General features: G+C 43.1%; 2 protein-coding genes across 2 annotated transcripts in view; both read left to right on the top strand.

The window, feature by feature from the left end:
- Positions 1 to 746, top strand: part of LOC134092364 (NADH-cytochrome b5 reductase 3) — an 8,333-nt gene extending 7,587 nt beyond the window's left edge. The window contains exon 9 of the mRNA XM_062545170.1: positions 1 to 746. This exon is cut by the window's left edge and continues 271 nt beyond it. The gene's annotated coding sequence lies outside the window, so the exon portion shown is untranslated.
- A 3,831-nt stretch (positions 747 to 4,577) lies between these two features.
- Positions 4,578 to 5,000, top strand: part of adipor1a (adiponectin receptor 1a) — a 16,347-nt gene continuing 15,924 nt past the window's right edge. Inside the window, exon 1 of the mRNA XM_062545169.1 lies at positions 4,578 to 4,646. The gene's annotated coding sequence lies outside the window, so the exon portion shown is untranslated. The remainder of the gene's footprint in view (positions 4,647 to 5,000) is intronic.

Below are 5,000 nucleotides of genomic sequence, written 5' to 3'. Positions count from 1 at the left end.
AGCCTGTGTGATTATTGTGTGTGATTGACTTGAAAATCGTATGTGATCTTTACCTTTACGGAGTGTCCTTCTGGCGCCCCCCTCAGGGCCTGATCTGAACTGCACCCCAAAGAGCTAGAGAGAGAGAGAGATGTAGTGACAGGGAAAGAGGGAGAGAGAGAGAGATGTAGTGAGGGGGAAAGAGGGAGTGAGGGAAAGAGAGGGAGAAAGGAGAATGAGATGGTGAGGGAGAAGGGTTAGCTTTAGCTTGGCTAATGTGTGTAATGCACTAGAGAGAGAAATGGAGAGAGCTGTAGCGGCAGGTGTGTGTGTGTGTGTGTGTGTGTGTGGACTGTAGACGTGCTGACGTGGTGTGTGTGGACATGTGTGTGTGTAGCTGTATCTGTCTCTGACTGCTCTTCCTCTGACTCTGTGTGTGTGTGTGTGTGTGTGTGTGTGTGTGTGTGTCTGCTCTTCCTCTGACAATCCTGATCAGATGCCTTACGCGCTTGGCATCACAAGCGTGATGTCTGGCCTTCGTGTTTGTACGGTCAACCCAGTTATTATTTTGATGTCAATGTGCACGGGGAAATCTTTTTTATATGCATGTAATGAGTTGTTTGATATGTTTTCTTATTGTTTTTGCTAAAGTTGTATCTTTGAGCTGCAGTGCACTACTACTACTGCCAAGCTATGTGCTGGTCCCAATGCTCGATCTCACTGTGGACGCTTGGGGAGAATAAACATGAACAGTGTCATATCAGAAATGGCTGCTGGTTGTTCTTCAGATGATGCCACCCTCCCAGGACCCCCGTGTGTTTAGGCCTCGCTGAGTCAGCTGTGTGTAGACGTTAGCTGTGTTTAGGTCTCGCCGAATCAGCTGTGTGTAGACGTTAGCTGTGTTTAGGTCTCGCTGAATCAGCTGTGTGTAGACGTTAGCTGTGTTTAGGCCTCGCTGAGTCAGCTGTGTGTAGACGTTAGCTGTGTTTAGGTCTCGCTGAGTCAGCTGTGCTTAGATGTTAGCTGTGTTTAGGTCTCGCTGAGTCAGCTGTGCGTAGACGTTAGCTGCGTTTAGGTCTCGCCGAATCAGCTGTGCGTAGACGTTAGCTGTGTTTAGGTCTCGCTGAATCAGCTGTGTGTAGACGTTAGCTGTGTTTAGGTCTCGCTGAGTCAGCTGTGTGTAGACGTTAGCTGTGTTTAGGCCTTGCTGTGTGTAGACGTTAGCTGTGTTTAGGTCTCGCTGAGTCAGCTGTGTGTAGACGTTAGCTGTGTTTAGGTCTCACTGAATCAGCTGTGTGTAGACGTTAGCTGTGTTTAGGTCTTAGGTCTCGCTGAATCAGCTGTGTGTAGACGTTAGCTGTGTTTAGGCCTCGCTGTGTGTAGACGTTAGCTGTGTTTAGGTCTCGCTGAATCAGCTGTGTGTAGACGTTAGCTGTGTTTAGGTCTCGCTGAATCAGCTGTGTGTAGACGTTAGCTGTGTTTAGGTCTCGCTGAATCAGCTGTGTGTAGACGTTAGCTGTGTTTAGGCCTCGCTGAGTCAGCGGTGTAATTTAGGGTTCTAGCGTTTAGGATTTGAGCCTGTAGGCAGGCAGGCTGTCTTGGCTGGAGTGCGGAGTGGGGGCCGCTGTTGTCCACTGATCCCTTTCCTACGAGGGCAAATCCCGTCTCACGGACTCACAACACACACAGGGACACTTTTAAGATTACTACAAGCAAAGGTTATAACACACACAGGGACACTTTTAAAGGGATATTCCGCCATTTTTGGAAATACGCTCATTTTCCACCTTCCCTTGAGCAAAACAATCGATATTTACCTTGTTCCCGTTCATCCAGCCATTCTGTGAGTCTGGCGATACAACTTTTAGCTTCAGCCTAGCATAGATCATTGAATCGGATTAGACCATTAGCTTCTCGCCTGCTAGCTTCATGTTTAAAAGTGACTAAGATTTCTGGTAATTTCCCCATTTAAAATGTGTCTCCTCTCAAGTTAGAAAGTGCAATAAGACCAACTGAAAATGAAACCTGGCGATTTTCTAGGCTGATTTGACATGGAACTACACTCTCATCTGGCGTAATAATCAAGGCAAACTACTGGCACTACTACTGCTTGTTGTCTATGGGGACTATTTTCAGATGCTGCGTACGATATCACTGCGCCCATGGTACGTTTGCAAGTTGCCCTCGCGGCATAGCGCATCATAGGGCGGGACTTGGCGTGGCCATACTAGGATTCGTAAATTCGCAGCCGGCCACGACTGAGGCCTAACTACTCTCACGTTCTTTTAAAGTGACAGGCAGTTGACATCAAAGATAAATGTAAGTCAATATGACAATCGTGTAAAATGTGAGCCAAAATAATAATTTAAAAAAAATCTATATCAAATAGTCAACATACTATATTTTAACTAATTGTGCGGATCATAAATAGGCCTAATGTAAACTTCATATGAATTTCAAAATGTTTGAAATACAAACATATGATATGAAGCCACCTTTTTACTGAGTGTGTTTGGGGAAGTATGCCTTGTAATGTCTGGTCTCCACTGGTGTGGGGCTCCAATATCAAATCAAGAAAGTATCAAAATTCTTAACTTATCTTAAAACAATTGTGAATTTGTGTCTTATCATGTATTGTTCATGCTATGGCTCCTGACTGATGCATTAGATAGACAGATAGATAGATAGATAGATAGATTTGCCACAGACGACCAATGATTCTGTATTGTATTGAATGTGAGTTGTATTGGTCATAACACCCCTACAAATGACATTGGGAAACCCATACAGTTATATTTATTCACCTTGTTTAACTACTACCACATGTTTATAGCCTAGTCTAGGGCCTAGGCTATGGCCCCCGTGTCTGCCAAGGGGCCTGCACTAAAAGATTGTGCTGATACCTTTTGCACCCATCTCGTTCGCAAATCAGCAAATTACACAATAATTGTACTTTTACTTTCAGTACTTGAGTAGTATTTTTAAAAATAAACTACTTGCAAAACATGTTTAATACTTTAGTACTTCCACTTAAGTACGTTTTTTAAAGAGCACTTCTACTTCTACTTAAGTCACTTTTTTGATAGAGCACTTGTACTTCTACTGAAGTCTGGATCTCTAGTACTTTACTTACATCACTGCTTGTTCCCTGTGTGTGTGTGTGTGTGTGTGTGTGTGTGTGTGTGTGTGTGTGTGTGTGTGTGTGAGCAGTGCTGTGGACAGGCGGTCGGTCATGTGAGCGTGGAGTGGAGCACAGCGGCTGGGTGGCGGTGAGCCGAGTGGGAGTTGGGAGTTTTAATCGGGTTGCCGTGCCCACGCCACAGCTCCTTTGTTGGGGGATTAGAGATTAGGGCTGATTGGAGCCTGGCGGCCTCAGCCCGGGGGGGGTGGGCGGGTTTGGGGCTGACGGAGGGAAACGACTCTGAGGCTTCATCAGCCCCCACGTGCAGACAGAATGTGACCAGGCTGGCCCAGATACAGACTTATGGAGATTCTGCTAATGAAATTGCATTCCTAAAAAATGCTAAATGCACTCTCAAGATCATTTTTGCCCAACATAAGAGTTAATATAACATCTTGTTTTGATGATTTCTAATACATCTTGTCAAGACGACAAGCTTAAAACTAGAAAAGCATTTCCTGAAGGAAATACCAGTGCATGGAAAGTTATTGCTAGGATTATGCTAGGGTACTTAAAGTGATTACTAAGATGTTGCTAGGCTAAATAAAGTGGTTACTATTCATTAAAAAGTGGTTACTAGGTTGGTTGCTAGGGAAATCAAGTTGGTTGCTAGGGAAATCACGTGGGTTGCTATGGTGGTTGCCAGGGTGTCATTATGGAAGTGGTTGCTAGGTTGTTACTAAGTAATTATAGTGGTTGCTTTGCTATAAAAAAGTCTTATTTTAATATAGTTTTAAAAAGTTATTGAGATTGGAAGAAATAGATAGAGTGATAGAGAAAGTGAGAGGAAGTGAAGAAAAAGAAGTGAAAGAAAGTGGGGATGACAAGTGAGCTATACAGTTCAATGGAGAGACACACAGAGAAGAAGTTCCATTGAAGTTGCTGAAGTCAGTGAGAGAACACTGGCAAAGTTGATTCCATTCTATTTCTTTAAAAGCTAATTATGATGTCACAAAGCCAATGTTAAGTCTATGGCAAAATTAAGTTTAGTTTTTATTTAGTATCTCAAAAAGTAAAAGTCATAGAAATATGAAAAGTAATAGACTGAAAATTTGATGCAAGAGCTACGTGACAAAGTTTGAACCAAGTTCCTACGATAAGCGGTTAGAGTCAAATTAGGGCCTGGAAGAATAATAATAAAAATAAAAATAAAAAGAAAAAACGAAGGAATATCAATACAGTGCATTTCCATGCACTGTAAAAAGAATGTCCAACGGTCGAACTTGACCTTAGCAAACCGAAAAATGATAACACACCGCATCCCCATAAAAAAAAATGACAATATGTTTTTTTTTATGATGGAGCAAACAGTGACTTGTTCACCAGCAGATGGCGCCAGTACGTCGTCATTCATTAAACAACGGCAAGCCAGTTTAAACTCGCTGCCGAGACTTCGCTGCTCATTAGTGGTGTTCAGTGGCTGTTCGCCTTGTTTTTGTCAGAATCCGGAAGCGATCACATTTCATCTCACTGTTTGGAGAATAAGGTATGTAGCGGTTTTCTTTCATGAAATTCACATCAATTGTAGGTAACAGTATCGTCATGTGAACAAAGTAGACTGGTGTAATGTTTGCGTATTCTATGTTTTGCTAACACACATAGTCGAACGACAGTTTTTTTTGTTGGTTTGCTGGATTTGTGGTGCACATTAGCTTCCAATATTCTAGCTAGTATGCTAACGTTAGCCACCAGGCTAGCGGGTTATTCCCCCCGGTTATACCAATCATTTCGTAAAGGCTGGCTGGCAACTACTAGGTTGACAGATGTGACCATGTCTGCACATCTGTACCGCAATTTTAATTGTTGCGCAGCGTCTGTGTGTCATTTAGACAAGATCACT

This window comes from Sardina pilchardus, chromosome 9, assembly GCF_963854185.1.
Source record: "Sardina pilchardus chromosome 9, fSarPil1.1, whole genome shotgun sequence".
NCBI lineage: Eukaryota > Metazoa > Chordata > Actinopteri > Clupeiformes > Clupeidae > Sardina > Sardina pilchardus.
The sequence above is the reverse complement of the archived record's forward strand: the minus strand, read 5'-3'. Positions and strand labels throughout refer to the sequence as shown.